Raw genomic sequence first — 12,567 nt, forward strand, 5'->3', positions numbered from 1 at the left:
GCAATTCACACACTGCTTACATTTAGGCCTAGTGCCAGCAATAGGTAGTGGCCCTAAACTCAACATGGATGTATCACGTTTTGTACACTCAAAACTAACCTGCCTTTTCCAAAGTGGGTAGTTATGGAATTTAGTCCGAGCTCAACCTAGCAAACAAGTTTATTTTTTAAAACTAGACACCTATGGGAATCCATGGGACTTGCATGGCTCTCACCAGATTGGTTTATCTAGAATCTCTTGCAGGCATCCGACTGACAAAAAAATTAAAAAACCCACATTTTCCTCACATTTCAGGGATGGGAAGTTCTGGAATTTGTGGAGAACCACAAACTTTCTTCTACCCGGCAGTCCCCCCCAAGTATTCTAATGAAAATGGTAACTCACCTGTGAGGGTAGGCCTCCTTCCCGCAACAGTAAACAGCCCAAATTGCAACATGGATACATCACATATTTCTACCCAAAACAAATGTGATTTTGCAAAGTGGGTAGCTGTGGATTTTGGACCCTAGCTCAGCCAGGATCTATGGAAGCCTAGCAACCCTGTACATTTTTTTAAACTTGTCAGGTGAGTCAAGGGTGATATGCCAAGCCACAAGCATGGCTAATTTGAGTCAAATGAAGCAGCTCTCATTGATCCTGGTTTGATATGTGCCTGTCGAGGGCATTGGGCCATGGCACACAAGAGGGGTAGAATTTTTTCAAGACAAGTGGGGAACGCTGGGCGGTAGGTATTTTGTGGAAATGTGCAGTTTTAGGCTAAGTTTGAAGTTTGCAGGGCATTGTACGCAAGAAAACTTTGTGGGATCCACGGGAGGCGTGCCACACTAGATGTCTAGTTTTCAGAAATGTCTGGGTTTGGTAGGTTTCCCCAGGTGGCAGCGGACCTGCGCCTAAAAAGTGCTGCAGTTCAGGATAAAACTTGGATGATTTTGGAACTTTGCTCAACTCTGCTACCCATATGAATACAATAAAAAAAAAAATACAAAATCAGAATTACCCATCTTGTCAAAAAGACGGGGGATCCTTTAGTCCCCGGGCTCATGTTGGAGGTGGAGGCTAGGCTCAATGTGCAGGCAGGCCACCCCCACACCTTATAGCAATAAAAAAAAAAACTTGCATATGTCTACTGGGCTTTTTGCCCCTCCCACCAGGACAGATTGGTGTTATAGACTTATTATCTACCCTGTGGGGAAGGGGACCACAGAAAGTCTGTTGCTGGTCATTTGAGGGACGAGGTTAAGCACAACATGAGGGGGCAAAAAAATCGTTCCTGGTGTCAAGTAGGTTATCTAGGCGCTCGTGTAAAGCTGTACTAAGTATAATTTTTAAATCGCGGCTGGATCTCAGACACTTACTCAAGAAGCCGTGGAATCCATCCAGGTCTAGGCCTGAAATGAAAGAAACAAATATGGCGTATGTCAAGCACTGCTTCAAGCTTCAGTTCAGGAACACAACTATTGTGGAGATTAGGCTATTACATGTATATGACAATCATTTCAAGCATCAAATTTCTATTTTGAGATAACAAAAACAGGATGGAGCAAGAAATAGACATCAACATTCTCGATTTTGGAACTTTTTCTTCACAAAGTAAGCACATAACGAAACTGCACGCCATGGGACTGTGGCATTGTTTCATGCATAGTGCTTTATCGGTGTATAGCAATAGGAAGAATAATTTTTATTTTATAATGAAAAGGCCAAAATAGTTAAGATGGATACAAACTGATATAACACACATTAAAATCATCAAACATGGATTACTCACCTTTTCTCCACGGCAGGTGGCTTTTGAGTCCGTCCCCGAGTGACCTTAACCCAGGAAGACATTTTAAACCCCTAAAGAGAAGGAACATAACAAATGGTATCTTCATTGATGTAGTGAGTGGCAAAAGACATCTCTCTCTTCTGGTATGCAAAGGACTAAAATGTTGGCTACCAACACTGCTTTATAAAATTCAGCCCAAATTACAATGATTGTCACACATTAAAAAATGTAATTTTACTCCGCAAAAGATCAAGTTGAGGACTGCATACAGAAATACTCTAGACATAGCATTGTCCAAAATGTATATCATGTAACATACATAATTTACGAGAGGCGTGCTTATTATGCCTGATAAACGCATGGATTAATATACAGTAGAACATAACAATTTAGTATGGCTGGTACCTTCGGTACGGACAGTTTGACTTCAGGTTATCTGGGGTCATTGTGCAGGATATTTACTAGTAGAAAGGTCAGAGGTGGAGCAGACCGGTTGAGGGTGCTTAAGAGTGCTTGTATATTGGCAAATACTTTACTCACTACAATTTTACCATGACGCAAGAACAAATTGATGTACAACAACTTGCCCACTACCCCACAGCTACATTCGCAATCTTAAATGAACAGATTATTCAAGCAAGTTAAATTAGTAATCCTTACATTTAAAGCTGCTTTGTTACTCACATTGCAGTTGAACAAAAAACACCCAAAGCTAAATTGACATGGGGTTACAAAAAATGTAATCAAGAAGACTGGTGCAGTACAGGCTTTAAGGATTCCGAATTTGTATTCTATAATACTATGGGCTGCCATTTCTTGAAACACGAGATTACAATGTAAATCGCTCTCATTCTCACCTCCTGAATCCCCCTCTTCATAGATTTCTATGTGCTCCCATCGCGCTAGGCACATTCCTCACTGTTTTCCACTTGCGCTACCCCCTTCCTCTAGGATCCATCGGTGAAGAGCATTAGTCAGATTGGTCTGGTAACACCATTTGCTAGGTACTCTATCAGCAGGGTCTGGTGCCCAACACCGTTTAGTGGCACAGAGCCCCCTCACCTCACAGAATTGGAATATTGTGGGAGGAAGCTGCTTCTGTTTCAAGAAATAAGCATTTCACAGTCCCTCGGATTACCAAGGGCACTTTGTTTGGGCCACACTATTTTATATGCCATCCTCATCAATGGTGAGCGCCAAGATGCTCGTTGGAGCGATAGTAGCGCTATACAAGTGTGAGTTTATATTACATTACATTACATGGTAATGACACAGGTGTTGCACGAAGAACTTTTTCCCCACACTTAAAGTCTTTGCACTGGCAGTGAAAAGGTTAGCAACTGTCCTGTGTTTACAGTATTGTAGCAACCCCACCTGCATGCTAATGGGTGATGCCAAGAGTGAGCTTTAACAGCAGAAAGACTTATTTGCAACTGGACTCACACTTGAGTCTTAGGAAGGGACGAGATGGAAATTAAACTTGGAGTATCAACATTTATGAGGTGCAACACAAGAGGCAGCCTGCTTTGTCATGTACGATATAAAAACACTTCCAATGATGAGACCAAAGAATCCCTGTTGTGAAGCAGACTATACTCGTCCAAGATTAATAACTGGCAGTATGGTAGAGGGGAAGTTGTGATTTCACCAGACAACCTAATTACTAATGCTATTCATTGAAAAGATAAAACTTAGCATTCTATCTTAGCAATCGTTACGAAGGAAACAGTCTTTTTAGGCAACTTTGCCATATTTTCTATTATTTCAAAGAAACTTCTATGTGACCACACTTGTGTGATAAAGCAAACATGTACTTTTAGTTAGCTGTAAGCGCAACTAGCAGACAACCTTTGCAGGAGACACTAACAAAGTCTTGCATATGGAACAATTTGCATTCTTCAGTGGGTCTCTTTTCTATAATTTGATATACAGTAACAAATGTTCATTTGTATGCCAACCATTAATCTGTGAAAAAAAACTGTTCTAGTGACGCATCACAATCATATTCAATGTTTACCGGTCGCTGTTTAAGCCCTGTCTGGCACAGCTGGGATACTGAGTGGCACACTGAATGCAATTGCTCAAGTTGCTTTTATTACTTTGCAATTCATTTGTGTAGTTTCCAGAGTAGTCTGATCTGATCCATTTAATTACACGTAATCACCACACGTCATGGTGATATAAAGAGGTTTTTTAAAGGTTTCACCTACAGACAGCTTGGGAAACCTATTGATTCCAAAACACCTTGTACTTAATGCGAGATTTGGACCAGCCCGTGCCCATGACTGAATGGCTTTTTTTATGTTATCAATCTCAGTTGAGAGGCTGTGATTCCACTGCTTTCCTATCTAGTCGTGTGTTTGTCGCACCAAGAAGTATTTCGGCTTCAAGAGTTCCAACTGTAGGAGTTGTATCCTTCCATGCATACTTGAGGGAGCTCTAGTTTAGATGGAGTCGACCAAGAAGCACAGCTGTCTGGCTGCAAAATGAACACTGTGGTCGTACCAGGAGCTTACAAGGGATTTTGTGCCTGCCAACTGCATAAAATTGGTTGGCTTTTATGCTACTGTCATTTGCCTGCTTCTATTCCTGTCCCAGCATGCCAATCTTGTGTTTGTCCCTCCCATGGAGCATACCTGCTTTTCAGTCTTTTGATTGGCTGGCTAGAATTCTTTCACTGCTTGCTTTCTATCACTTTTCTCTTTGGGTTAAGAACTTCATTAGACTGCATGTGTACTCCAGCTGTCTCAAGTACTTCTTCCTTGCACTCTGTGTTGCTCTAGGCTTCTTTCTCCCCTCAATGTTGCGCTCGCCCTAGTCTACTTCACAGTTGCTCTCGCCTATGTACTTATCTCCACAATTCATGAAGTTTTCTCACCCGTCTTCTAGCTTCTCTCCACTCACACCCTCCTCTCATCTGTTTCTTCTCCTCCCAATCGCCTAGCTTTGTTGCTTCTGTCCCACACACTGCTTCCCTCCACTACCATACTACTTTCTTATTCCACCCCAGCCATGTGTTGCTCATCCCATCCACGCTAAATAAAGCTTACTTGCCACTTACATTTTTAGGTCGAGCTGGAGTTGCATCCGATAGGATGCTCCAGTTCGACAACTTTAGTCAGCCGTCTCGGGGGAATTAGGGACAGGAGGGTGCCACGCGCTTCTGTTGCCGATTTTGCTGGATTTGGGTGCGTGAACGCGCACGCTTACGGCCTTCACAGCATCACTCAGGAGCACCGCGACATCACTCAGGAGCACCGCGACATCACTCAGGAGCACCGCGACATCACTCAGGAGCACCGCGACATCACTCAGGAGCACCGCGACATCACTCAGGAGCAACACATCACCACTCAGGAGCAACACATCACCACTCAGGAGCAACACATCACCACTCAGGAGCAACACATCACCACTCAGGAGCAACACATCACCACTCAGCGCCATCACAGCATCAATCTGTGCAACCATTCAACAACAACTGGTTCAAATATGTTCTCTCAATGTTTCAAGCTTTATTACAAATGTCACAAAAAGATGTTAATATTTCACTTCTGTTCTTGGATTTTCGTCACAATAAAATACACTGAACATAATCTTCACAAAAGTTATTTACAAAAGTTTAAGCTATTGCCATTATAAATTACAATCACTTTTATTTAAGTATTAATTGTTTAAAAAAATTAAAAGCCATTGTTATTTGTAATAACAATACATCCAAGTTAATAAATACAAAACATGTTGCATTGCAAATGCTATAGGCGTCACATTTGCGAAAGTTATAACTATTGGCATTATAAATGACAAAGCTATTAATTTAGCTATTTTCAAAACCAACACATTAATAAAAAAAAAGTCATTTACAAGACCAATAGCTCAAACTTTCCTAATGCGAGACCTATTGCATTGCAAATGCTTGTTATATTTACTGATCCAACAACAAATGCTCTGTTCGCCTATTGCTTCTTTTATGCTACACACATTTGTTTATTTTAATTCTCTAAGCACAGTGTGATCATTTGCCGATTGAGTAAACACCTCATTAGAAACAATTGTTCTTTTATCCCCTCATCATTTTGTAGGCATGTGCGATGCACACACCTTAAAATTATAATATCACTGCATTACTTTCATTTGCCATGCTGCACAATACAGCAAGGGTAAAAACCACAGACAAATCCAATAGGTCCAAAAGGTCAGGCATACTGGTTTTGGAAAATGCTTACATCTTTACTTCGTGAACTGAAAAGCTACATATCCAACGTTAGCAAAATTGACCTTCTATGGGTGATTAGTTACTAGTCTTAGCCTACCGACAAGATAAACAGGATGTGCTTCCTAACAAAATCACTGGCAAAGCCAAAACATTATGACTCTACAAATGCTTTGTGCCACTGCTAAGCAAAAACAGCTATGATCTATGTACACGTGCTACAATGGAGGCGCACCTACGTATAACACCGGGGTGCCTCCACCATGAGGACATCTTCACATGTGGCTGCCATTTTGGCCCAAGGATAATTATGTAAGTGGCATGTGAGGCATGCTCCAAGCGTTCGAACACAATGCAGCAACCATCGGATTTTTTTTTTCTTTTACAGTTATAAGAAATGCAGCAGCTCCCCGTGTTATGGCATTTTTTTTTTAACATTTCCGCCTGTATTTATCCATATTTATCTTCCAGCCATCTTAGTGGTATTTATCCAAATTTGTGGGTTTTAATAATAAATGGAGTTATTAATGGTATATTTCCACATTTATTTAACTGATAAATATGCACTCATACTTTAATGCCTGTTGCGTTTGAGTAAATTAAGCAGCCAATATAGCAGAATACTACACCCACATGTAAAGATACCAATACATACAAATATATGTTAACATATGCCAACATTTAAGGAAATCCCATCCGGTTTTTAAACTCCCCATGCTATTTCTCTGTTCAGATGTTGGTTTGGAATTTATGAAGAACAGTGTCGAAAGTCACAAAAAGCACAATTTGCATTTGGTTTTAAAAGCAGAAAAATATAGAACACAAAAAGAAAAAAAAATTCTACCTGTATTTATAACAAGCATTTGCAATGCCATAGGTCTCGCAACGCCATTATTTTGAGCTACTGACATTGTAAATGGCAATGCCTTTAAAAAAATGAAAAGGCATTGTTATTTACAATACCAAAAGCAACACCTATTGCATTGCATAGCACGGTGTCCATGAAGAAGGCACCGCACTTATTAAAGTTAAAAAATAAAATAAGGAGTGTTTGGGGGGGAGGGGCAGAGAGCATTGGTATAGCAAATAGGTGTCGCTTTTGGGACCTTATAAGTTTAGTTATGCAGCACAACATCCTTGGTGCAACAACATCAACTGTTGCATGTCTGGGCTGCACTGAGAGTGCCTAGAAGCGTCAGGCGCCCATCTGCGCTGCTCAGAGGACACCTCAAGGAGTTGCTAATTAATGCTCAATGAGGTGCCTGGAATCGGATGGTCACCATAAAACAAACATTTCCAAACTCCCCTTTGTGTTCCCCTCCCACCGCGCAGGCCTACACTCCATTTTGTGGCGACCGTGGGGCTCTAGTCGGTTTGTGGGGAAATTAACAAAGGTGACCCCCAAAAGTCACTGCATGACCCTTGGACCATTGTGTTCAGAAATAGTGTGCATATTTTTCTTAAATCGGATAATTACACTTTGGAACAACTGGAATGCACACACAGCTGTGAAATACAGCGATTTGACCAAAACTACACATCTCCGTAAAAGCCAGGATTTTAACCCCCTACTCTGATTGCTTTGCGAGTTGTGCTACTGTTGGCTGCACCCTTGCGTCATGTGTTGGTCTCTTTTGTTTTAAACCTTTACTCTTATGTTCTAAAATATTTTAAATACCTTTGCTGCCAGGAAGCTCTTCTTACCTTGGTTGCGCCGCACGCCTCACGCTCCGACCCCGGTCCACCGCAGCTGTTTGAGTGGAGGGCGGACCGGGCAGAGCGAGACATGCCTCCCCCCCCCATCCCCCACCCCCGATGCTGGCTCTCGGAAACTACACATAATGTCTGTAGCCTCAGCGACACTCGACTGAAGCTCTGCGAGTTGTGCTACTGTTGGCTGCACCCTTGCGTCGTGTGTTTGTGAGACACGCGCCCCCCCTTATGCTAGCCTTGCTGGGTATAAGTTCAGCCCATGTTAAGAAAGCGCAGCAGGCGCGCCAAAGGCAAGCGCGCCAAAGGCAAGCCCGCCTGCGCCTGGCCGGATCCAGGGGCCACGGACCCTGGTCAAACTATCAGCTATTCACCCCGGAAGCTAAAATCACTCAAACCGCCATATAGACTGTGTTACCCCTTGGACCCCACCACATACAGTTGCATCTTAACCAACGGTATCTTAGAATCTCAGGTAGTACGCGCCCTCCCCAGTGGTCATACCCCACATCCTCCTGCAGTTGCCAAACTCACAGTAACTAAGCAAACCGCCCTCCGACAAACCAGATGTCCTTTTAATTACTGAAACCTGGTTAACCGATGGATGATTCTCTACCTGACATCTTAGCAGCCCTCCCTTCCGACTATTGCATCTTGTCGGTAAACCGGACGTCTGGGAAGACAGGAGTTTGGGCGGGGGGCATGGTGGGGGGATCGCTGCCATAACAAAAGTTTAAAATGTTCCACTATGACCTCTCTTATCCTCCCCGAGGACGAGAATATGGTCATAAAACTGGATATGGACACAGGATCCCTGGTGTTAGTGCTCATCTACCACCTCCCTCAAGCAATGCCTACCTTCCCCACCTCTTTAGGTGAACAAATGACTTCCTTAGTGATAAACTATGAGAAGGTGCTCCTTATCGGGGACCTGAACTACTGGTTCAATGATGCCTCCAGGGGACCCCACGCTGCTGAACTATCTGAACTTCTATGCAACTTAAATTTAGTCCAGCACCTACACAACACTACTCATGTAAAGGGACATATTCTGGATCATATCTGGGCCCGCAATATCTCGCTCTCAACACCGTTAATTACTCCATGCATTTGGTCAGATCACCATATGATACAATTCATTATAATTTCCAGCGGCTATAAAAAAAAACTTCCTCTTCGGCGGGTGGTAGAACCAGGAAAAGGAAATCCGTAAACTGGATTTTGTTAATACCTTTGAGAACCCTATACCCATTTTCTGTCAGGATATCAACACCATGGAGGGAAAAGTCACCAAGTGGCTATCCTCTGCTAGTAACACTCATGCCCCAATTGTGAAATTCTCTCGTTCTCGCCACTCAGATACCACCGACCTTAAAAAACAAAAACTTGAGTTGCGTCAATATGAGAGAAAATGGAGATCAAGATACTCCGTTGAAGACAGGGAACAATTCTCCGATGCTCACGGAATGTATAAAAAAAGCCATCCTGACCACCAAAGCGGCCTACTTTTCTACAAAATAACTCAGTGCCCAAAAGAAATCCAAAGAAATCTTCAAAATAGTGTAATGATGCCAGAACTTCGCCTATTCAGACCCCCACCCAGGAATTCTGTAACTCCTTGAACAACTACTTTCTGGACAAAATCTCCACCATCAAAGCCAGTCTTCCCAATACCTCTAACTGGGAACCAGTGGATGATACTTCAAACAACCAATGCATACTAGACACCTTTCAACTCATCTGTCCTAAAACTCTATCAGAACTAATGACCCGTGTCACACCGGGGTCAACGAAATGACTGTTGTCCTCCGCACGTCCTGAAAGAGGTTTTCTCCGTCTTGCCAGAGCGTGCTCCCATTTCTTAAGAGTCACTTGCCCAAGGTAAGGTTCCCACTGCTTTTAAGCATGCAACAGTAGTCTCCCTTATAAAACAAGCATTTACAATGCAATTGTCTCAGCATTATTAAAGGTAGAGCTATTGGCATTGCTCATGACTTTTTTTTTTTTAAATCATAAATAAATGGCAGTCATTTACAATGCCAATAGCTTAATCGCTCGCAAATGCATGACCTATTGCATTTACACCCACACAGAGCCAGCCACACAAAGCCCCACACACCCACACACAGAGCCACACAAAGCCCCACGCACACACAGACACACACACAGATCAGATGTGACTAAGATTTTGAACTTCCTATCTGAATGTGCAGAGTCAGGCCATGCTTACAGATCAGTTAATAATTTCAGGTCTGCTATTTCTGCAGGTCACAATCATGTTGATGGTAAATCCGTGGGGGTGCATCCTCTGTTTTGTAAATTACTTAAGGTGTTCGAGTGGCTAATCCTCCTCGTCACAGGTATTCGACTTTAAGGAATGTCTCCAAGGTTCTTTCCCTTCTGGATTCCTGGCCAGAGAACGCTGATCTGTCTCTAAAGCAACTTTCTGCCAAACTTACCATGTTGCTATGCCTCATTTCCTGCTGGAGACGGTCTGATGTTCGAGCCTTAGACCTGGCTGGTAGGATGTTTTATCCACAGGGTGTCTCTTTTGTGATCACGAGACAGACAGACTAATTCAAGTTCAGTGGAGTATCCTTCTTTCCCTCATAATAACAAGTTATGTGAATTACAATGCCTGAAATGTTATGAAGAACGTACTATTGCACACAGATCTGATCCTTTGGGTCAGTTGTTGGGGAGCTATGGCCTCCAAAGCCTATTTGCTGGATCCCGTTTGGAAGACATCCTCAAAGCAGCTGAATGGTCTTCTGATTCTATGTTTAAAGTTTATTATAAGCCCATTTCTCATGTTTCTGATGCTGTGATTGATGAGCTTTGAACCAGCATAATCAGAAGCCTCCGGTCCTGATATAGAATACAAATTTTCCAGCTATCGCAACAAGAATTTTAGATTCTATTAAGGACACAGAGTTGTTGTTGAAAGTTATATTCATAACACCGTTTTGTGCCCACCCTTTGAGAAGTGAAGTTGTGGGTTCCCTTTCTCAACCTTGTTTCTATTTTAGGAAATGATTCCAACAAGAATTGAATGGTCACTCCGGATGGAGATGAATCGCCCTCTTGACTGAAGCAGATGACTTAGCGTGCTGTGGATTATTCTCCATTGAGAATTCGTAAAGGAACTGTTCATCTCTTAGTTGAGAGTTTAAGACTTTGGTTTTTGGTTCGTTCTTATGGATGGAGTTTGTGCAAAGAAAGAGGAACCCAGTTTGGTGCCCCTCTACTTTGTATACCTTAGGATGCAGTGATTGGCTGTGATAATGGAGGCGTGGTTCAAAGCCTCATGGGTATTGATGTTTTTACAATGTGTAGTTTACTTTCCATTGGCTGCTGTGTTTGCAGTAAAGAAATTGAGTACGCATAATCCTCGCCTCCGTGTCCTTAATAGAATCTAAAATTGTCGCGATACCTGGAAAATGTAGTATTCCCTGATCAGAAATCAGATATACACACCAAGGCTTTATTTACTCTGACAGCGGAGTAAGAATACATCGCACACCAGACACTGAGGCTTATTTTAATCATAACTCATTAGCGCCACGGATACCCATCCGTCATCGGACGAACCCCAGGGAACCCCGGCTCCGAGGCGCCTTCTGCTCTTTTTGAGGATTGAAGGAATGCAGATTCTCTGGGCAAAAGCCATTATGATATGACGCAGGCATACGCGGTCTGCCAGGCCCAGAACTGCAGTTCTATCACCCCCACAATTGCAATGCAAGTCCTTAATTTTTCAAGCACTGTAACTACTGCTTCCAGAATGCAACAGCTGTGTATATGGACGTCAGAACTATAATTTCTCCTTAGAGGAATCAATCATTCAGACTAACTGTGTTAGAGAAGGCACTGTACTGGCCTTTCCAAAGGCACACAACAGTAAAGTGAATGGTCTCTTGGCACAAGTGTTCCAACTTCACAGCGATAGACCTAGGAAGAATGAACGCCTCAGCCAGGCCTGCTGGGATTCGAGCATGTGACCAGTGAGTTCAAAACACAGGTGTTTGCAGCATGTGCGCAGCCCACTGAGCTATCTTAATGGTGTGTGCTCCAAGGGAACCACTGTTTTAAGCAATTCTCCACGCCCAGCTACTCCATCCACAAAAACAACAGTTGATGGACAGAATGCAAAACAATGTCATACATTCAGCCTAGTCCCGTGCTCAATACGCCACTGGAGTCAAGCTATCCTGGCTGATGAGGGCATAAAGCCCGATACCGGTCCTAGGATGCTGGATTCCTGTCCAGGGAAAACATGGCCTGGCAGTTCGGTCTGGACTGTTCCCATGAGGAACAGGGTCAAGACTGATTTGCACATGGCTATGTCTAAACTGGGGTGGCGTGGCGAGCAAAATAACGATGGATTAAACCCCGATCTGTGACTGGGATGAATGTTTGACAATGTTCAACATTCCGTCCATCAACTTTTTGTGGTGCAGCTACTCCATAGGCGCCTTTTATTTATTTTGCAAGAGCACTAAGCATGCAATTCCAGGGTCTGAATAAAAATCAGCCGCCGTGGTGTAGGGAAGGATAATAGGTGTGTGTCTTTCTGCCCTGATTAAATACTTGTAGCCGTCCTCAACATGCATAACAAGCGGTACCAGGGTCTGCTCCACGGAGAGGGTTTTGATTTAAAGTAAGCACTGAACGAGCCAGTTCCGCTTCTCTCGCTCACAGAGCAGCTTCTACTCCCGACATTCCCCAGCGTGTTCGCACACTGTGTGCTGCAGATGCCACCCCTCCCACCCTCTGCTGGCTGAGAACCGTGGCATCCATTTCAGTGATGCCGGCAGACCAATGAGAGAGCTGACTGGTGCATGCTCCAGACATGAAGGCAGCGTGGTTGCAGGAC

The 12,567-nt window shown here is 43.2% G+C and overlaps 1 long non-coding RNA gene across 1 annotated transcript in view; it reads right to left on the reverse strand.

Moving 5' to 3' along the window:
- LOC147667150 (uncharacterized) overlaps positions 1–12,567 on the reverse strand; it is a 68,248-nt gene that overhangs the window by 31,584 nt on the left and 24,097 nt on the right. The window contains exons 2-3 of the long non-coding RNA XR_015304495.1: positions 1,769–1,839; positions 1,356–1,388 (exon numbers count right to left, since the gene is read on the reverse strand). This is a non-coding gene — a long non-coding RNA (uncharacterized LOC147667150). The remainder of the gene's footprint in view (positions 1–1,355; positions 1,389–1,768; positions 1,840–12,567) is intronic.

Source organism: Lissotriton vulgaris, unplaced genomic scaffold, assembly GCF_964263255.1.
Source record: "Lissotriton vulgaris unplaced genomic scaffold, aLisVul1.2 SCAFFOLD_1797, whole genome shotgun sequence".
NCBI lineage: Eukaryota > Metazoa > Chordata > Amphibia > Caudata > Salamandridae > Lissotriton > Lissotriton vulgaris.